This window comes from Homarus americanus, unplaced genomic scaffold (assembly GCF_018991925.1).
Source record: "Homarus americanus isolate GMGI-L3 unplaced genomic scaffold, GMGI_Hamer_2.0 scaffold41366, whole genome shotgun sequence".
Classification (NCBI taxonomy): domain Eukaryota; kingdom Metazoa; phylum Arthropoda; class Malacostraca; order Decapoda; family Nephropidae; genus Homarus; species Homarus americanus.
The window spans coordinates 7,839,901-7,862,639 of NW_024723541.1; positions in this window are offsets into that span (position 1 = coordinate 7,839,901).

Here is a 22,739-nt window from a genome sequence, read left to right on the forward strand (position 1 = left end):
TGTGTGTGTGTGTGTGTGTGTACTGGCGGACAACTGAAACAGTAAAAGGATAGTCTTAAGACAAACCTGAAAAAAGTGCCAAATCGACCCCCTAGTGCCAAATAGACCCCTTCCATGGGAGACGATTACTCCACATCGTAAGGCTTGGAGGAGCACCACGAGAAGGTGTCAATACTTTCGAGTTAGCCCGACTGCACACCGAGGAAGACAAACGCCAGCGCCGGAAAGACGCTGCCACCGCCCCTCCCACACTAGCTGTAACCCTTCACACGTGCAACATCTGTGGACGACCCTGCCGGTCCCGTATCGGCCTCTCGAGTCACCTCAGAGCTCATCACTGTATCATAGCTGGATGATCGTCATACTCGATTCAGAGTGACAGCAAAGTGGGGTGTGTGTGTGTGTGTGAACACCTCGCACGGGGTAGACTGTGTTTTGGTTCAGGTTATTTAAAGACACCACAGTCTGTACGTTTGTCTGTTCCTTCGTCCACTAATAAATTCTTTAGTCTTTTCATCCATGCATTCGTTTTTCTGTCATGAACGCCATCTTGTTTTGACTACAACCCATTTCTTACTGGTTAACGAATCAGCCAATCAAAAACCGTCGTTCCAGAAGTGTATACTTGTTGTTCATAGACAGCAGGGGACCAGCATACTATATTTACCATCTTCTTAACATGAAGGTGTGTAGTCTGTTTATGAATGGGGATCATTGCATCTTACTACTGTTGCTACGTGAGTTTATGAATGGGTTCTTACTACACCGTGTTGCTGTATGAGTTTATGAATGGAACGTAGTGCGGTGTGCAGCAAGGGTGAAGTTACTGTTACTACTACTACAGCAAATACTACTACTACAGCAACTAATACTACAATGACATCAAAAATACAACAACAATTTCAACTAGCACCACCACTACTTCTACTGTACTACTATACTACTATACTACTATACTACTATACTACTTTTTTATATATAATGGGCCTCCATCCTCCGCTAATAGCCACACCTTCTACCATTTTATTACCTTAAAATTAAATATCCTAATACATAAGTAGTTAGTTGAGCCGCAGATCTATGCGGCATTCAGTGACTGTTGCCTCATGGTCAATATCTGCAACTGTTGTCGGCTTTGGGGGCCGATGCTCTCGTTCCCCTGAGGCAGAGCAATGCCGACCTAAGGAGAGAGGAGGACAGTCGACATCTCATCCAGGCTGTAACATAACTTCTGGGCTGCTGTTTCTGTTCGGATAGCACCTCTGCGAGTCTGGCGTAGAAGCATCTTGCACTTGGTCCCATCCCACCAGAGGTTGTGAACACTAGAGGAGTGAAGCTGCCTTGATCAACTTTCTGAATTCTCTCCCCGTATGCCCTTATCTTGTCGTTCTCGTTCCTCCTGTGTGCAGCATTGAGAGCTACGTTACAGTGACATGCGGCCATGGGATAAAAAATCCTGATGTCGAAGAAGGCCCGCTGTCCCTACGTCCAGAAACCTCGAGCACTGATGTCAACACGGGCTTCGTTGGATGTGTTTGAAGTCTTATGTTGGAAATTCTCACCGTCCAATGGAAGGAGGGTCAGTTCAACCCTGACATCACGGCAGATTTCCTTCAACATTTGCTGTGAGATCCCTTACTTCGTCATGCCTCATGCATATGAAGTCCCCTTTCTTGTACACCATGGCGTGATCGACGTCATAGGAAGAGCCACACACGCATTGGGAGGGCAAACTTTCTACTGGCCTACCGTACCTTTGAGCAATGGCATCTACGAATTCTTGTTTATTGAGACCGAAACCATTTGCCCTTATCGGTAACGTAGTTCACCAGTTCGAGGCGCCCACCTCCTGCGCTATAGCTACTTTTTTTTTCAAATTCTCTGGTACTTGCAGCAACAGTTGCTGCAACTTATCACTTTGGCCTTGCTGCCGTTCTGTCGTAATGGACCTTCGAATCTTGTTTACTTCGCTGGTATCCACCTCGCCTGTTGCATTCTGAGATATTATGTTGTCGGTGAGGGCTAAGCTTAACTGAGTTTTGATGTTTGGTGGCAGCAATCTCCTTTGGATTGGTCAATCCCATTCCTTCCAGCCTCGGTGGTAGTGCAAGGAGTGATCTTTCTGCTGGGGTTAAGTGAAGATGTTTCACTAATTTGGGAATGAAATTGACGCTGATAGCTTCTTCCAGAGGGTGGAGGAGGGATCTGATATCAGGGAAAGTGCGCATCAGGTAGTTCCAGCGATGCTTGACTCCGTGGGTGAATGACGCAAAAGCCGCATGTGGCTCTGTGTTAGCAATATCAGACAGGGCTTGGATTTCCCTGACCCACTCGTTCACTTTTCCCGTTACGTACTCGGTCTTGAAGTCCGTCGTGCCTATTACTGTGCCTAGGTGTCTTTGGCCATCCTTTGTTATTTTGACCTCACTTCCACCGAACACCTACATTGTCCGTTCATAATGTTCTGGCTTCACAATGAGGAAGGACTTGCTGGCATTTGGGTGGTACCCTATTTGTGGACCATATGATGTTATCAGGTCCCACCACTTTTTGATGTCCTCCTCTTTTCCTGCTTGGGTCGTCAGCATATGCCACTTGCTTGACCTCGGTTGTTTCAAATTTTATTGTGTGTTGGAGCACGGATAGGCTTATTGCGTACATTGCCATTGCAACTGTTAACTGTACGATGGTGTCACCTCTTAGGGCCTTGATATTTACTATATAGAGGTCTGATGGATTCCCATAGGTGTTTTCATCATTCATTGCAAAGCTTGGACACTTGATCTTGATGTGCAGTGTGGCCTTGTGGTTAAGTATGTTGAATGCTATTACTACTACTACTACTACTACTACGCATCTGAATGACCGAGTAAAGGGGGTGTGGGGATTAGTCCGTGGGATAGAGGCACAAAGTAGAGTGGCTAACTGTCCACATCCTGAACAGTAGACCGATATCAATTGGCATTAATGGTCTGGCTATATACGTAGTTTATGGTCAGACCACCTGTTATCAGGGGACAGGATGGTGGTGAAGTAGGGCACGGGTGGTGGTAGAGGTGGGTGGGATGGTGGTACAGTAGGGTAGGGGTGGTGGTAGAAGGGCAGGGATGGTGGTAGAGTGGGGCAGGAGGGTGGTGGTAGAGTGATGGTTGTAGTGAGGAGTAATGGAGAAGTAAAGAAATGAGAGAGAGAGTTGTTGTCGTGTCTATCAATCAATACATCAGATATATTTGTTTACGCTATAACACTTGATGCCTCTGTCATGATTCACGGGTGGCCAAGTTCCTGTACCTGCAGGTCCCTACACTTACCATGGCCAGGTCCCTGTAACTACTATGGCCAGGTCCTGGTACCTAACATGGCCACGTCCCTGTATCTACTATGGCCACGTTCCTGTATCTACCATGGTCACGTCCCTGTACCTACCATAGTCACGTCCCTGTACCTACCATGGCCAGGTCCCTGTACCTACTATGGCCAGGTCCCTGTACCTACTATGGCCAGGTCCCTGTACCTACTATGGGGTCCCTGTACCTACTATGGCCAGGTCCCTGCCCTGCATGGCCAGGTCCTGTGCCTACTATGGCCAGGTCCTGTGCCCTACTATGGCCAGGGTCCTGTACCTACTATGGTCGGTCCCTGTATACTATGGCCAGGTCCTGTACCTACTATGGCCAGGTCCTGTACCTACTATGGCCAGGTCCCTGTACCTCTACCATGGCCAGGTCCCTGTACCTACCATGGCCAGGTCCTGTACCTCCACTATGGTCAGGTCCCTGTACCTACTATGGCCAGGTCCTGTACCTATGGTCAGGTCCTGTACCTACTATGGCCAGGTCCCTGCCTTTTCTATGGCCAGGTCCCCTGCCTCTATGGCCGGGTCCCTGTACCTACTATGGCCAGGTCCTGTGCCTGTTATGGTCAGGTCCTGTGCCACCTCTATGGTCAGGTCCCTGTACCTACTATGGCCAGGTCCTGTACCTACTATGGCCAGGTCCTGTACCTATGGCCAGGTCCTGTACTCTATGGCCCAGGTCCTGTACCTACTATGGCCAGGTCCTGTACCTGTTGCAGGTCCCTGTACCTACTATGGCCAGGTCCTGTACCTACTGTCTATGGTCAGGTCCTGTACCTACTATGGTCAGGTCCTGTATCCTACTATGGCCAGGTCCTGTACCTACTATGGCCAGGTCCTGTACTACTATGGCCAGGTCCTGTACCTACTATGGCAGGTCCTGTACCTACTATGGTCAGGTCCTGTACCTACTATGTCAGGTCCTGTACCTACTATGCCCAGGTCCCTGTACCTACTATGGCCAGGTCCCTGTACCTACTATGGCCAGGTCCTGTACCTCTGTAGTCGGTCCTGCTTTTCTATGGTCAGGTCCCTGTACCTACTATGGTCCAGGTCCCTGTACCTACTATGACCAGGTCCCTGTACCTACTATGACCAGGTCCCTGTACCTACTATGGGTCCTGTACCTACTATGGCCAGGTCCTGTGCCTTCTATGGCCAGGTCCTGTACTACTATGGTCAGGTCCCTGTACCTACTATGGTCAGGTCCCTGTACCTACTATGGTCAGGTCCCTGTACCTACTATGGTCAGGTCCCTGTACCTACTATGGTCAGGTCCCTGTACCTACTATGGCCAGGTCCCTGTACCTACTATGGCCAGGTCCCTGTACCTACTATGGTCAGGTCCCTGTACCTTCTATGGTCAGGTCCCTGTACCTACTATGGCCAGGTCCCTGTACCTACTATGGCGAGGTCCCTGTACCTACTATGGTGAGTCCCTGTACCTACTATGGTGAGGTCCTGCTTTCTGGCCAGGTCCTGTACCTACTATGGCCAGGTCCCTGTACCTACATGGCCAGGTCCCTGTACCCCACTATGGTCAGGTCCCTGTACCTACTATGGGGGTCCCTGCCTCCTATGGTCAGGTCCCTGTACCTACTATGGCCCAGGTCCCTGTACCTACTATGGTCAGTCCCTGTACCTACTATGGCCAGGTCCCTGTGCCTACATGGCCGGGTCCTGTACCACTGGTCAGGTCCCTGTACCTACTATGGCCAGGTCTGTACTACTATGGGCAGGTCCTGTACCTACTATGGCCAGGTCCCTGTACCTACTATGGCCAGGTCCTGTACCTACTATGGTCAGGTCCTGTGCCTACTATGGCCAGGTCCTGTACCTACTGGCCAGGTCCTGTACTCTTATGGCCAGGTCCTGTACCTACTATGGCCAGGTCCCTGTACTACTATGGCCAGGTCCTGTACCTCTATGGTCAGGTCCCTGTACCCTACTAGCCAGGTCCTGTACCTACTATGGTCAGGTCCCTCGCCTTACTATGGCCAGGTCCTGTACCTACTATGGTCAGGTCCTGTACCTACTATGGCCAGGTCCTGTACCTACTATGGTCAGGTCCCTGTACCTACTATGGCCAGGTCCTGTACCTACTATGGCCAGGTCCTGCCACGTCCCCAACCCGACCTGCCACGTCCTGCCAGACACCGTACTAACCCGACCTGCCACGCCCCCAGCCAGACCTGCCGCACCACCCGACCTGCCATGCCCCAGCCCGACCTGCCATGCCCCCAACCCGACCTGCCGTACCACCACCTGACCTGCCGTACCAACCCGACCTGCCGTACCCTGTGACCTGCCACGTACCACCAACCCGACCTGCCACGTGCCCCCAACCCGACCTGCCGTACCACCAGCCGGCCTGCCATGCCACCAACCCGACCTGCCACGTACCACCAACGATCTACCACATCCCACCAACCCGACCTGCCACGTACCCCCAGCCCGACCTGCCGTACCCAACCCGACCTGCCCCGTAACACCAACCCGACCTGCCACGAACCCCAGCCCGACCTGCTTACCACCAGCCCGTGACCTGCCACGTACCACCAGCCCGACCTGCCACGGACCCCAGAACCCGACTGCCATCCTACCCGACCTGCCACGTGCCACCAACCCGACCTGCCACGTACCACCAACCCGACCTGCCACGTACCCCCAACCCGACCCGTACCACCAACCCGACCTGCACGTACCACCAACCCGACCTGCATGCCACCAACCCGATCTACCACATCCCACCAACCCGACCTGCCACGTACCCCCAGCCCGACCTGCCGTACCACCCCGACCTGCCACGTAACACCAACCCGACCTGCCACGACCCCAGCCCGACCTGCCGTACCACCAACCCGACCTGCCCGTACCACCAACCCGACCTGCCACGAACCCCGAACCGACCTGCCGTACCACCAACCCGACCTGCCACGTCCCCCAACCCGACCTATACGTACCCCCAGGCCGACCTGCCATACCACCAACCCGACCTGCCACGTACCCCCACCCGACCTGCCACGTCCCCCAACCCGACCTGCCGACCTGCCACGTCCCACCAACCCGACCTGCCCGTAACCCCAACCTGACCGCCCGTACCCCCACGACCTGCCGTCCCGACCTGCCACGTACCCCAGCCGACCTGCTGTACCACTCCTGACCTGCCACCTACCACCAACCCGACCTGCCACGTCCCCCAACCTGACCTGCCCGTCCCAGCACCACCTCCACGTACCCCCAACCTGGCCTGCCACGTCCCCAACCCGACCTGCCGTCCACACCTGACCTGCCGTACCACCAACCTGACCTGCCGTACCACCCCGACCTGCCACGTACCACCAACGACCTGCGTACCACCAACCCGTATCTACCACATCCCACCGACCTGCCCGTACCGCCCGACCTGCCGTACCACCAACCCGACCTGCCACGTAACACCAACCCGACCTGCCACGAACCCCAGCCGACCTGCCGTACCACCCCGACCTCCGTACCACCAACCCGACCTGCCACGAACCCCGAACCCGACCTGCCACGTACCACCAACCCGACCTGCCACGTCCCCCAACCCGACCTAGCACGTACCCCCAGGCCGACCTGCCATACCACCAACCGACCTGCCACGTACCCCCAACCCGACCTGCCACGTCCCCCAACCCGACCTGCCACGACCTGCCACGTCCCACCAACCCGACCTCCACGTACCCCCAACCCGACCTGCCACGTACCCCCAACCCGACCTGCCACGTACCCCCAACCCGACCTGCCATGCCCCCAGCCCGTGCCGTACCACCATCCCGACCTGCCACGTGCCACCAACCCGACCTGCCACGTCCCCCCAACCCGACCTGCCACGCCCCCAACCCGACCTGCCCGTCCCCCAACCCGACCTGCCACGTCCCACCCCGACCTGCGTACCACCAACCCGACCTGCCGTACCACCAACCTGACCTGCCGTACCACCAACCCGACCTGCCACGTACCACCAACCCGATCTACCACATCCCACCAACCTGACCTGCAACGTACCCCCAGCCCGACCTGCCGTACCACCAACCCGACCTGCCACGTAACACCAACCCGACCTGCCACGAACCCCCAGCCCGACCTGCCGTACCACCAACCTGACCTGCCACGTACCACCAACCCGACCTGCCACGAACCCCGAACCTGACCTGCCACGTACCACCAACCCGACCTGCCACGTCCCCCAACCCGACCTGGCACGTGCCCCCAGGCCGACCTGCCATACCCCCAACCCGACCTGCCACGTCCCCCCAACCCCTGCCACGTCCCCCAACCCGACCGCCCCCAACCCGACCTGCCGACCTGCCGTCCACCAACCCGACCTGCGTACCCCCAATCCGACCAACCACGTACACCCAACCCGACCTGCCACGTACCCCAGCCCGACCTGCCGTACCACCATCCCGACCTGCCGACCTGCCGTCCCCCAACCTGACCTGCCACGTCCCTGTGACCTGCCACGTGCCCCTACCCGACCTGCCACGTCCCCCAACCCGACCTGCCACGTCCCACCAACCCGACCTGCCGTACCACCAACCGGCCCTGCCCTGTACCCCCAACCCGACCTGCCACGTCCCCCAACCCGACCTGCCACGTACCCCAGCCCGACCTGCCGTACCACCAACCCGACCTGCATTACACCCAACCCGACCTGCCACAAACCACAAACCCCTGCCACGTGCCACCAAACCGACCTGCCGTCCCACCAAGCCGACCTACTGTACCAGTGACCTACCGTCCCACCCGACCTGCCACGTACACCAAGCCGACCTGCCGTCACCAGCCGACCTACCGTACCCAACCCGACCTACCACGTCCCTAACCCGACCTGCCGTACCACCAAGCCGACCTACCGTACCACCAGCTCGACCTGCCGTACCACCAACCTGACCTGCCACGTACCACCAACCCGACCTGCCACGAACCCCAAACCCGACCTGCCACGAGCCAGGCCATTTGCCGTACCACAACCCGACCTGCCACGTCCCCCAACCCGACCTAGCACATTACCCCAACCCGACCTGCCGTCCCCCAGCCCGACCTGCCACGTCCCAACCCGACCTGCCGTACTAACCCGACCTGCCACGTCTCCCCAACCCGACCTGCCACGACACGTCCACCAACCCGACCTGCCGCCCGACCTGCCATCCCCCCAACCCTGACCTGCCACGTACCCCCAGCCCGACCTGCCGTACCACCAACCCGACCTGCCACGTACACCCAACCCGACCTGCCACGAACCACAAACCCGACCTGCCACGTACCACCAAGCCGACCTGCCGTCCCACCAAGCCGACCTACGTACCACCAACCCGACCTACGTCCCACCAACCCGACCTGCCACGTACCACCAAGCCGACCTGCGTCACCAAGCCGACCTACCGTACCACCAACCCGACCTACCACGTCCCACCAACCGACCTGCCACGTACCACCAAGCCGACCTACCGTACCACCAGCTCGACCTGCCACCACCAACCGACCTGCGTCTCCCCAACCCGACCTGCCACGACCTGCCCGTCCCACCAACCCGACCTGCCACGTACCCCCAACTCGACCTGCCCGTCCCCCAACCCGACCTGCCACGTACCCCCAGCCCGACCTGCCGTACCACCAACCTGCGCCACGTACACCCAACCTGACCTGCCACGAACCACAAACCCGACCTGCCACGTACCACCAAGCCGACCTGCCACGTCCCACCAAGCCGACCTACCGTACCACCGCCCGACCTACCACGTCCCCACAACCCGACCTGCCACGTACCACCAAGCCGACCTGCACGCCACCAAGCCGACCTACCGTACCACCAACCCGACCTACCACGTCCCACCAACCCGACCTGCCACGTACCACCAAGCCGACCTACCGTACCACCAACTCGACCTGCCGTACCACCAACCCGACCTGCCGTACCACCAACCCGACCTGCCACGAACCCCAGACGACCCCACGAACCCCGAACCCGACCTGCCACGTACCACCAACCCGACCTGACACGTCCCCAACCCGACCTAGCGTACCCCAACCCGACCTGCCGTCCCCCAACCCGACCTGCACGACCTGCGTCCTACCCGGCTTGCCCGTTCCCCCAACCCGACCTGCCCGTCTCCCCAACCCGACCTGCCCGTCTCCCCCAACCCGACCTGCCACGACCCGTCCCCACCAACCCGACCTGCCGCTCCTACCGTACCCCAACCCGACCTGCCGCACTTAGCCCGACCTGCCGTACTAGCCGACCTGCCACGTACCCCCAGCCCGACCTGCCGTACCACCATCCCGTACCTGCCACGTACCACCAACCCGACCTGCCGTCCCCCCAACCCGACCTGCTACGTCCCACCAACCCGACCTGCACGTACCCCCAACCCGACCTGCCACGTCCCCCAACCCGACCTGCCACGTCCCCCACCCGACCTGCCGTACCACCAACCCGAACTGCCACGTACCCACAACCCGACCTGCCACGTCCCCCAACCCGACCTGCCACGTACCCCCAGTCCGACCTGCCGTACCACCAACCGACCTGCCACGTACACCCAACCCGACCTCCACGTACACCCTACCCGACCTGCCACGAACCACAAACCCGACCTGCACGCCACCGAGCGACCTGCCCGTCCCACCAAGCCGACCTGCCACGTGCCACCAAGCCGACCTGCCCGTCCCCTGCAGCCGACTACCGTACCACCAACCCGACCTGCATGCACCGCCCGACCGCGTACCACCAAGCCGACCTACCGTACCACCAACTCGACCTGCCGTACCACAACCCGACCTGCCACGTACCCCGAGCCCGACCTGCCGTACCCCAACCCGACCTGCCACGTTACCCCCAACCCAACCTGCCACGTCCACCAGCCCGACCTGCCCGTACCACCAACCGGCCTGCCACGTACCACCAAGCCGACCTGCCACGTCCCACCAAGCCGACCTGCCGTATCCAGCCGACCTGCCACGTACCCCAGCCGACCTGCCACACTAATCACGTCAGTTTTTTCTCATTTATGCCCGTCAAGATGATTACCCTCCTTTCCGCCAGGTGTCTCTGTAACTAACGGTAGAGTTGCGGTGCAAGTCATGGTGATGGTACAGGTCATGGTGATGGTACTGGTCTTAGTGATAGTACAGGTCATGGTGCTGGTCATGGTGGAGGTACAGGTCATGGTGGTGTACAGGTCATGGTGGAGTACAGGTCATGGTGGTGTACAGGTCATGGTGGTGTACATGTCATGGTGGTGTACAGGTCATGGTGGGTACAGGTCATGGTGGAGAATACAGGTCATGGTGGTGTACAGGTCATGGTGATGCAGGTCATGGTGGTCAGGTCGTAATGGTCGAGTCATGGTGGTGTACAGGTCATGGTGGAGTCATGGTGAGTTACAGGTCATGGTAGTCAATGCAGGTCATGGTGGAGATGCTGGGTCATGATGGTGTAGTACAGGTCATGGTAAGTACAGGTTATGGTGGAGTACAGGTCATGGTGGGTACAGGTCATGGTGGAGTACAGGTCAGTGGTACAGGTCATGGTGGTGTGGGTCATGGTGGTGTACAGGTCATGGTGGTGTACAGGTCATGGTGGAGTGGGTCGTAATTACAGGTCATGGTGGTGTACAGGTCATGAGTACAGGTCATGGTAGAGTACAGGTTATGGTGGAGTACAGGTCATGGTGGTGTACAGGTCATGGTGGATTACAGGTCATGGTGGTGTACAGGTCATGGTGGATACAGGTCATGGTGGTGTCTGGAGTCTTGGTGGTGTACAGGTCATGGTACAGGTCATGGTAGAGTACAGGTCATGGTGGGTACAGGTTCATTGGAGTACAGATCATGGTGGTGTACAGATCATGGTACAGGTCATGTTGGTATACAGGTCATGGTGGAGTACAGGTCGGTGGTGCAGTCATGGTCGTGTACAGGTCATGGTGAGTACAGGTCATGTTGGTGTACAGGTCATGGTGGGTACAGGTCATGTTGGTGTACAGGTCATGGTGGAGTACAGGTCATGGTGGTGTACAGGTCATGGCCTCACTACAGTATCCACAATATATATCTCTGCATCTTTCCACCTGTTGACTTCAATTAAGGATTTCTTCACAGTTGTCTAGGTAACTATTTCTCCTCCTCACACCTGTCTTCCTCTTCCTTACACTTGTTTTCCTCTTCCTTACACCTGTTTTCCTCTTCCTTACACCTGTTTTCCTCTTCCTTACACCTGTTTCCTCTTCATTACACCTGTTTTCCTCTTCCTAACACCTGTTTTCCTCTTACACCTGTTTTCCTCCTGCTTACACCTGTTTTCCTCCTTCCACACCTGTTCCCTTTTCACCTGTTTTCCTCCTCTCTACACCTGTTTTCCTCCTCCTCACGCCTGTTTCCTCCTCCTCCCACACCTGTTTTCCTCCTCCTCACGCCTGTTTTCCTCCTCCTCACGCCTTTTCCTTCTCCTCCACACCTGTTTCCTCTTCCCTTACACCTATTTTCCTCCTCTCCTCCTGTTTCCTCCTCCGTACACCCTTTTTTCCTCCTCACACCTGTCTTCCTCCTCACACCTGTTTTCCTCCCCCTCACCTGTTTTTCTCCTTACACCTGTTTTCCTTCTCCTTACACCTGTTTTCCTCTTCCTTACACCTATTTTCCTCCTCACTCCTGTTTCCTCCTTCTTACACCCTTCGTCCTCCCTCACCTGTCTTCCTCTCACACCTGTTTTCTTTTCCTTCCCTGTTTTCCTCTCTTCTTTACCTGTTTTCCTTTTTCCCACTGTTTTTTCCTCCTCCACCCTGTGTTTTCCTCTTCCTTCTTCCTGTTTTCCTCCTCCTTACCTGTTTTCCTCTTCCTTACCTGTTTTCCTCTTCCTTACACCTGTTTTCCTCTTCCTTACACCTGTTTTTCCTCCTCCTTACACATTTCTTCCCCTTCTTACACCTGTCTTCCTCCTCCTCCCACACCTGTCTTCCTCCTCCTCCTTACCTGTTTTCCTCCTCCTTTCCTTGTTTTCCTCCTCCTCACATTTTTCCTCCTCCTTACATTCTTCCTCCTCCTTACACCTGTCTTCCTCCTCCCCTATTTTCCTCTCCCTACACCTGTTTTCCTTTTCCCCACCTGTTTTCCTCTTCCTTACCTGTTTTCCTCTTCCTTACACCTGTTTTCTCCTTCCCCTGTTTTCTCTTCCCACACCTGTTTTCCTCCTCCTCACACCTGTTTTCCTCCTCCTTACACCTGTTTTCCTCTTCCTTACACCTGTTTCCTCTTCCTGTTCTCCTCTTTTTCCTCCTCCTTACACCTGTTTTCCTCCTCCTCACACCTGTTTCCTCTTCCTTACACCTGTTTCCTCTTCCTTACACCTGTTTCCTCTTCCTTACCTGTTTCCTCCTCCTCCACCTGTTTTCCTCCTCCTACACCTGTTTCCTCTTCCTTACCTGTTTTCCTCTTCCTTACACCTGTTTCCTCTTCCCTACACCTGTTTTTCCTTTCTCTACACCTGTTTTCCTCTTCCTTAAACCTGTTTCCTCCTCCTCACACCTGTTTCCTCCTCCTCACCTTTCTTCCTCCTCCTACACCTGTTTCCTCCTCCGCCTGTTTTCTCCTCCTCCTCACGCCTGTTTTCCTCCTCCTCACCTGTTTTCCTCCTCCTTACACCTGTTTTCCTCCTCCTTACACCTGTTTTCCTCCTCTTCACATCTGTTTTCCTCCTCCTTACACCTGTCTTCCTCATCCTCACACCTGTATTTATCATCGCAAACATTTCACACCTGTCTCTCATCACCAACGCCACACCTGTTTCTATCAACACTACACCTCATCACCAATACCACATACCTGTCTCCACCAGCACCACATATCTGAATCTCCACCAACACCACACCTGTCTTTCATCACCAACACCCAACTTGTCTCATCACCACCACACACTCTGTCTCATCACCACCACACTGTCTCTCCGCCACAACACACTTTTCATCACCAACACCACACACCTGTCTCACCACCACATACTTGTCTCATCTTCACCACACACCTGTCTCATCGCCACCACACACCTATCTCACCGCCACCACACACCTGTCTCACCAGTCACCACCACCATCACACACCTGTCTCATCACCAACACCACACCTGTCTCATCATCCCCACCACACACCTCTCACATCACCACCACACACCTGACACATCACCATCACACACCTGACTCATCACCAATGCTCATTAATTAAATAAACATTGAAATTACCTGCATCTATTTCAATTAATCAATAGGGGTGGGAGGTCCTGGAGGGTGGGTCTCTTGAGAGGGGGTGAAGGGGGTCTCTTGAGGGGGGGGGTATGATCAGGTAAGATAAAAGGAAATTACCTGATCAGGACACTCCTTAATAATGCGGAGTTGGTGATGTGAAGGCGGGAGGTAATTAGAATTGCCTGTAATGGTATTTGGTGATGAGAGAGAGAGAGAGAGAGAGAGAGAGAGAGAGAGAGAGAGAGCAAATAATCCTTGGTTGTAAAAGTCATTCATAACAAAACAAACTAGAGAGAAAGACTGAGAGACAGAAAGAGACATACAGACAAAGAGAGAGACAATATGCACCGTAACCCATCAACAGAAACATAACCTAAACAAAAAACAACACAAACAAACAGGAAAAATCTCACAAGTGGCGAGACTGAGCGAGACATAGACTGAGCGAGACATAGACTGAGCGAGATTCAACGAGACAGTAAACATCTCTTTGTTCCTGAGACTGTTAACCAACGGACTAAGAAGTGAGTGGGGGTGTTGAGGAGGAAGGAGGGGCCGAGTTGAGAGGGAAGGAGGGCCGTGTTGAGGAGGAAGGAAAGGCCGTGTTGAGGAAGGAGGGAGGCCGTGTTGAAGGGAAGGATGGGCAGTGTGAAGGAATGAAGGGCCCTGTTGAGAGGGAAGGAGGGGCCGTGTTGAGAGGGAAGGAGGGTCATGTTGAGAGGAAGGAGGGGTGTTGAGATGGAAGGATGGGCAGTGTAGAGGAAGGAGGGGCCGTGTTGAGGAAGGAGGGGCCGTGTGAAGGGATGGAGGGGCCGTGTTGAGAGGGATGGAGGGGCCGTGTTGAGAGGGAAGGAGGGGCCGTGTTGGGGGAAGGAGGGGCCGTGTTGAGGGAAGGAAGGGCCGTGTTGAGGGATGGAGGGCCGTGTTGGAGGGGAAGGAGGGGCCGTGTGAGAGGGAAGGATGGGCAGTGTAGGAGGAAGGAAGGGCCGTGAGAGGGAAGGAGGGGCCGTGTTGAGAGGAAGGAGGGGCCGTGGAGGGGAAGGAGGGGCGTGTTGGAGGAAGGAGGGAAGGAGGGGCGTGTTGAGAGGGATGGAGGGGCCGTGTTGAGAGGGGAGGGAGGGGCCGTGTTGAGAGGGAAGGAGGGGCCGTGTTGAGAGGGAAGGAAGGGCCGTGTTGAGGGGGAAGGAGGGGGTGTGTGTTGAGAGGGCAGGGGATGCTGAGAGGGCAGGAGGGGGAGGTTTGAGAATGCAGGAGGGATGCGTTGAGAAGGGGAAAATCCGGATTAAACTGAAGAGGAGAAGGAGGAGGTGAGGTGGGGGGGGCACTTAAACTTCTCCGCTTTGTGTTAGAGTGAGCGGTTTTCATCGGACTGGTACCCTGTTGTCGTCATCCTAGACAATGAGTATCCAATAACTGAACAACGGCCTCTGATTGGCTGTTTCTTACAATGTTGAACGTGAAAAAAAGATTAAATTAATGATCTTCAGTTTTCGTACGCTATATTTATTTCGATGATTTGTTTGTCACTAGTTAGGGTAACAATCAATTAGACGCCTTCACTCTGCCAGTGGATACCCGTTTTATGTTTGTTTTTTATGACGACAGGGGATTAGTGTAGGTTGCCAACTGCAGAGGAGAAATAGAGTGAGATAATGCAAGTTCTGATTAGGGAAAACGAGTGACAATTTATATCATATGAAGATCTACCCCCCAGTTTATATCACCTTAGGATTAACCTAACCTAACCTAACCTAAGCAACCCAACCCTTCTCCCGGGGACAATATTAAGGTGTTCGACTATCAGATGAAATAAGCTAGTGGGGAGGGCTAATCTTCAGGTGATCCAAGAATATATAAATTCTGGTAAACATTGACTAAATAATTCTTATTAAACAATAGAACTAAAATTTGACACAAGACATGGCGGCTCGGTACACTATCTACTTATGTGTACACCTGACGTGCCCTGAGGCCCTCTAGGAACCTGCCACCTCTCACTCCCCTACCACCAATTGCGTGTCTGAAGGAGGGTGTGTGGTGGTGAGGGAGGGTGCGTGGTGGTGAGGGAGGGTGCGGTGGTGGTGAGGGAGGTGCGTGGTGAGGAGGTGCGTGGTGGTGAGGAGGGTGCGTGGTGGTGAGGGGTGTGTGGTGAGGAGGGTGTGTGTGGGTGGTGGAGGGAGGGGTGTGTGGTGGAGGGGAAGTGTGGTGTGAGGGAGGGTGTGTGGTGGTGGGGAGGGTGTGTGGTGGTGAGGGGAGGTGTGGTGGTGAGGGAGGGTGTGTGGTGGTGAGGGAGGGTGTGTGGTGGGTGAGGGAGGGTGTGTGGTGGTGAGGGAGGGGTGTGTGGTGGTGAGGGAGGGTGTGTGGTGGTGAGGGAGGGTGGTGTGTGGTGGTGAGGGGAGGTGTGTGGAGGTGCGTGGTGGTGAGGGAGGGTGCGTGGTGGTGAGGGAGGGTGTGTGTGGTGGTGAGGGAGGGTGTGTGGTGGTGAGGGAGGTGTGTGTGGTGGTGAGGGAGGGTGTTAGATTAGGTTAGTGTAGAGTGTTAGGTTAGGTAATATTGGGTTAGATTAGGTTAGGTTAGTGTAGATTAGATCAGCTGAGGTTAGTGTAGATTAGGTTAGATAATGTTGGATTAAATTAGTTTAGTTTTAAATTAGATAAAGTTAGGTTAGATTAGATAAGATTAGGTTAACGTTAGGGGGTATAGTTAATCTTAAGGAGATATTAACTGGTTGGATATTTTACAGTTTATCCAAATATGACTTATTAGTGTGTATATGATCGTCTCAATTCCTTCATTATAAATATCAAGGAAAGTCATTACGTTTATTAAGTTAAGAGATGATATATAATCAGTGTAATATGATCTGGAAAATTAATTTGTTTATCGGTATCGTTTAGCACTTTATATCGGAAGAGATTTGGCGATTATTCAAAAGTTTACAAATAGCGATAACGGTGGTGGTGGTTGTTGCTGTCAAGGTGGTGGTGGTTGTTGTTGTTAAGGTGGTGGTGGTTGTTGTTGTTAAGGTGGTGGCGGTGGTTGTTGTTATTGGTGGTGGTGTGGTGGTGGTTGTTGTTGTTTGTTGTTGTTGTTGTTGTTGCTGCTGCTGGGGTGGTGGTGTTGGTTGTTGGGGTTGTTGTTGTTGTTATTGTTGCTGCTGGGGTGGTGGTGGTTGTTGTTGTTGTTGTTGTTGCTGTTGTTGCTGCTGGGTGGTGGTGGTTGTCGTTGTTGTTATTTGTTGCTGCTGCTGGGCGGGTGGTGGTTGTCGTTGTTGTTGTTGTTGTTGCTGCTGCTGGGGGTGGTGGTGGTGGTTGTTGTTGTTATTGTTATTGTTGCTGCTGGCGGTGGTGGTGTCGTTGTTGTTGTTGTTATTGTTGCTGCTGGGGTGGTGGTGGTTGTCGTTGTTGTTGTTGTTGTTGCTGCTGCTGGGTGGTGGTTGTCGTTGTTGTTGTTGTTGTTGCTGCTGCTGCTGGGGTGGTGTTGGTTGTTGGGGTTGTTGTTGCTATTGCTGTTGTGTTGCTGCTGGGGTGGTGGTGGTTGTCGTTGTTGTTGTTGTTGTTGTTGCTGCTGGGGTGGTGGTGGTTGCTGTTGTTGTTGTCGTTGTTGTTGTTGTTGTTGCTGCTGCTGGGGTGGTGGTGTTGGTTGTTGGGGCTGTTGTTGTTGTTGTTGTTATTGTTGCTGCTGGGGTGGGTGGTGGTTGTCGTTGTTGTTGTTGTTGTTGTTATTGCTGCTGCTGCTGGGGTGGTGGTGGTTGTCGTTGTTGTTGTTGTTGTTGCTCGCTGGGGTGGTGGTGGTGGTTGTTGTTGTTATTGCTGCTGTGGTGGTGGTTTGTCGTTGTTGTTGTTGTTGCTGCTGCTGGGGTGGTGGTGGTTGTCGTTGTTGTTGTTGTTGTTGTTGCTGCTGGGGTGGTGGTGTTGGTTGTGGGGCTGTTGTTGTTGTTATTGTTGTTATTGTTGCTGCTGGGGTGGTGGTGGCTATTGCTGTTGCTGTTGTTGCTGCTGCTGCTGGGGTGGTGGTGGCTGTCGTTGTTGTTGTTGTTGCTGCTGCTGCCGGGGTGGGTGGTGGTTGTTGTTGCTGTTGCTATTGTTGTTGCTGCTGGGGTGGTGGTGGTGGTTGTTGCTGTTGTTGTTGTTGTTGTTGTTGTTGTTGTTGTTGTTGCTGTTGTTGCTGCTGGGGTGGTGGTGGTTGTCGCTGTTGTTGTTGTTGTTGCTGCTGCTGGGTGGTGGTGGTTGTCGTTGTTGTTGTTGTTATTGTTGCTGGGGTGGTGTGGCTGTTGTTGCTGTTGTTGCTGCTGCTGCTGGGGTGGTGGTGGTTGTCGTTGTTGTTGTTGTTGCTGCTGCTGGGGTGGTGGTGGTTGCTGTTGTTGTTGTTGTTGTTGTTGCTGCTGCTGGGGTGGGTGGCTGTTGTGGTTGTTGTTGTTGCTGTTGCTGCTGCTGGGGTGGTGGTGGTTGTCGTTGTTGTTGTTGTTGTTGCTGCTGCTGTGGTGGTGTTGTTGTTGGGGTTGTTGTTGTTGCTGTTATTGTTGTTTTGTTGCTGGGGTGGTGGTGGTTGTCGTTGTTGTTGCTGTTGTTGTTGTTGCTGTTGTTGTTGCTGCTGCTGGGGTGGTGGTGGTGGCTGTTGTGCTGTTGTTGCTGTTGTTGGCTGTTGCTGCTGGCGTGGTGGTGGCTGTCGTTGTTGCTGTTGCTGTTGCTGCCGGGTGGTGGTGGCTGTCGCTGTTGTTGCTGTTGCTGCTGGGTGGTGGTGGTTGTCGTTGTTGTTGTTGTTGTTGCTGCGCTGGGGGTGGTGGTTGCTGGTGTTCGTTGTTGTTGTTATTGTTGCTGCTGGCGTGGTGGTGGTTGTCGTTGTTGTTGTTGTTGCTGTTGCTGCTGGGGTGGTGGTGTGTCGTTGTTGTTGTTGTTGTTGCTGCTGCTGTGGGGTGGTGGTGCTGGTTGTCGGGGGTGTTGTTGTTGTTGTTGTTGGCTGTTGTTATTGCTGCTGCTGGGGTGGTGGTTGTCGTTGTTGTTGTTGTTATTGCTGCTGCTGGCGTGGTGGTGGTTGTCTGTTGTTGCTGTTGTTGTTGCTGCTGTTGCCGCTGTGGTGGTGGTTGTTGTTGTTGTTGTTGTTGTTGCTGCTGCTGCTGGGGGTGGTGGTGGTTGTCGTTGTTGTTGTTGCTGCTGCTGGGGTGGTGGTGCTGGTTGTTGGGGTTGTTGCTGTTGTTATTGTTATTGTTGCTGCTGGGGTGGTGGTGGTTGTCGTTGCTGTTGTTGTTGTTGTTGCTGTTGTTGCTGCTGCTGGGGTGGTGGTGTTGGTTGTTGGGGTTGTTGTTGTTGTTGTTATTGTTGCTGCTGGGTGGTGGTGGTTGGCTGTTGTTGTTGTTGTTGTTGTTGCTGCTGGGGGTGGTGGTGGTTGTTGTTGTTGTTGTCGTTGTTGTTGTTGCTGCTGGGGTGGTGGTGTTGGTTGTTGTTGTTGTTGTTATTGTTATTGTTGCTGCTGGCGTGGTGGTGGTTGGTCGTTGTTGTTGTTGTTGTTGTTGTTGCTGCTGGGGTGGTGGTGGTTGTTGTTGTTGTTGTTGCTGTTGTTGCCGCTGGGTGGTGGTGGTGGTTGCTGTCGTTGTTGTTGTTGTTGTTGCTGTTGTTGTTGTTGCTGGTTGTTGCTGCTGGGGTGGTGTGGTGGTTGTTGTCGCTGTTGCTGTTGCTGGGGGTGGTGGTGGTTGTCGCTGTTATTGTTGCTGCTGGGGTGGTGGTGGTTGTCGTTGTTGTTGTTGTTGTTGTTGCTGCTGGGGTGGTGGTTGTCGTTGTTGTTGTTGTTGTTGTTGTTGTTGTTGTTGTTGTTGTTGTTGCTGCTGGGGTGGTGGTGGTGGTTGTTGTCGTTGTTGTTGTTGTTGTTGCTGCTGGGTGGTGGTGGTTTTCCGTTGTTATTGTTGCTGCTGTGGTGGTGGTTGTCGTTGTTGTTGTTGTTGTTGTTGCTGCTGGGGTGGTGGTGGTTGTCGTTGTCGTTGTTGTTGTTGTTGTTGTTGTTGTTGTTGTTGTTGCTGCTGCGAGTGTTGCGCATCAGACGTAATAAAAGTGATCAGCAGAGGTTGAGAAGAGACTTACTGTATGCGTGTTGATGCCGCTGTAAATATTACAACACCGAGACACTCACTTACCAACAAGCTTACCTAACCCGCCATCCTTTTATCCTGCCTGCCCTGCCATCCTGTTATTCTGCCTGCCTTCCCAACCTGCCAACTTGCCATCGTACCTGCCAAACCAGCCTGCCCTGCCATCCTACCTGCCTTGCCAACCTTCCTGACCAGCCAGCCTGTCACGGGGCTTCACATGTTCTCGTCACCAGCCACTGCGTAGCTTAGGTCTTTTACGCTCTTGTTTGTTTGTGTGTTTATAGGTGAAGGTACCAACATATAGTTCTGCCAACATTTCAACCTGCCTACATCTCTAATTGCCAACATCTTTATGATGAAGAAGAAGAATCATCATCATCATCCTCATCCTCTGTCTGTCTGTCTGTCCAAGAATAATAATAGGTATTTAAAACGAAGGAAAGACTGGCGTTCAATTTCGTTATAATATATTGAAGACGACATAGAAAAATCCACCTCAGCTCTGCCTGTGACTATACGATAACACACCATACGAGAAGGATTTGTTGTGTTTGGTCTCCTGAATAATAATAATAATAATAATAATAATAATAATAATAATAATAATAATAATAATAATAATAATACAGTAATAATAATAATAATAATAATAATACAGTTATAATAATAATAATAATAACTTACATATTTTATAATCCGGGTCACTCACTGTTGTTGCTTCATCACAGTTCAAGAGGAGATGAATCGCCACACACTGCTATGCTATTTTGTATTCTCATTGCACGAGGGAGGAGGAGGGGAAGAAAGAAGAAGTCTTACGTCACAACATGTCATGCGATACAGACTAGGGTTTCAGGAGGCTAATACGAGGAAAAGTTTAGGTAGAGAAGGGAGTCTTATTGAGGTCGTGGGTGGTCTTGACTACATCTAATCCGTCACGTAACTGCTGCTCTGTAGATGTATGTAGTTAAGGTAGGGTCTTTGTGTAGTTTTTTGGCCATTTTATATATATATATATATATACAGTAATTTGCATGTTTTACATATGGATTCAGTTTATGGTTTGAGATTCAGTTCGACACTAACAACTCTGAACCCTTGAGCTAAGATTGGTAATGTAATAAGGGCTTCAGAGATTCATTGACTTATTTCTGAACCGCTATACACATAAAGGCTCCGAAAACCTATGAACTGGCTCTTTTAGTGAACTAGTTAAGGGGGTTCTTCTACGTCATCAGTTAAAAGGAAAATTGAGTCTATTGTGAATTCATCTTTGTGTTGTAGGGTTCGTGAGGCACTTATGGGCTCTCACACGTCACCAGTAAGGAGTCTTGACACAGAGAAGGGGGGGGGTAGTCTCATGAGCGTAGGAGAAGACGGGGAGGAGGAAAAGGAAGAGCAGAAGGAAGAGAAGGAGTAGGTGAGAGGGCCGACATTCATTTTCGTACGTGAGTTTGTTGTCATATTTCTCTTATACTTGACTGTTATATTGCCAAGGCGCCGAGTTGTCCGCTACTGAAGGAGGCGTACGTGGGGAGGGAGGGGGGAGTTCCACAAAGGACACAGTAGTTTTAAAATGCTTCTATTACAGATGATATCACGAGCTTGTGGACGTGGTGAAGGGGCCCGTAGAAAAGATGCGTATGTAATGGTGAAGAGGTAAACATTTTATGCAATTTTTGTGTATAGGGAGGAGAGAGGGGTTTTTAACCTGTGAATATATGATGGGAATATTTCATGTGTGTGTGTGTGTGTGTGGCCCCAAAAATTATTATCCCGCCATCATTCATTCCTTAAGCTGAACAGAAGACAATACTATATGTCGTCAAGACACTGGTTTTCGAACCTATACACTCAATAGTAGCATATTCTACGCACACACACACGTACAAAGACACACTCACACATAAACACACACACACACACACACACACACACACACACACACACACACACACACATAATGGTTGCCCCTCGTATAACGAGGATGGCCGGCCTAAGGGCCACCTAGAGGCGTGAATTTGTTTTAAGGTGTAGAAGCTGTCGCTAACACAAGAACCACACCCAAAGTTAACGAGCTGCATGACCCAGTGGCAAGGAATAGTCCGAAAAGACCGGACAACTCGCTAACTGCACTGGCTTACCATTACCTCGGAATACGATCCGCAAATCGATTAACATCCAGGTTCCCAATTACCTGTAGACAGAGGCAAATGGCGTGAAGAAACTTGACCATAGTTTCACCCTGCCCGGGGATCGAACCCGGGTCCGCATGCTTGCGAGGCGAGCATGCGGACCATTACACCACAGGTTGCCATGCACACACACACACACACATAAACACATACACACATAAACACATACAAACACACACACACACATACACACACACACATAAACACATACACACATACACACACACACACACACACACTCATAACACCATCTCTGAGGGAATTACTACACCACGTGAGGTCCCTCATAACACCATCTGTGAGGGAATTACTACACCACGTGAGGTCCCTCATAACACCATCTGTGAGGGAATTACTACACCACGTCAGGTCCCTCATAACACCATCTGTGAGGGAACTACTACACCACGTCAGGTCCTCATAACACCATCTGTGAGGAACTACTACACCACGTCAGGTCCTCATAACACCATCTGTGAGGGAACTACTACACCACTGAGGTCCTCATAACACTGGAGTTCCTTTACCTTTCTAATGAAGGCTTTTTTTAAACCACCAATGTTTGTAAATCAGTCATTTATGTCCAATGTATATTTTTAGTCTCAGAACTTTTCAATAAACCGTTAATTATATTACACACACACACACACACACTGATACACAGATGTGGCCTTCTTTATGTACACCTGTGTTTGTGTTGAGTCATGTCATCTTAGGAATTAAATCAAACTTTCAATACATTTAAGATAAGATAGTGTGTGTGTGTGTGTGTGTGTGTGTGTGTGTGTGTGTGTGTGTGTGTGTGTGTGTGTGTGTGTGTGTGTGATTTTTAATAAACAAGG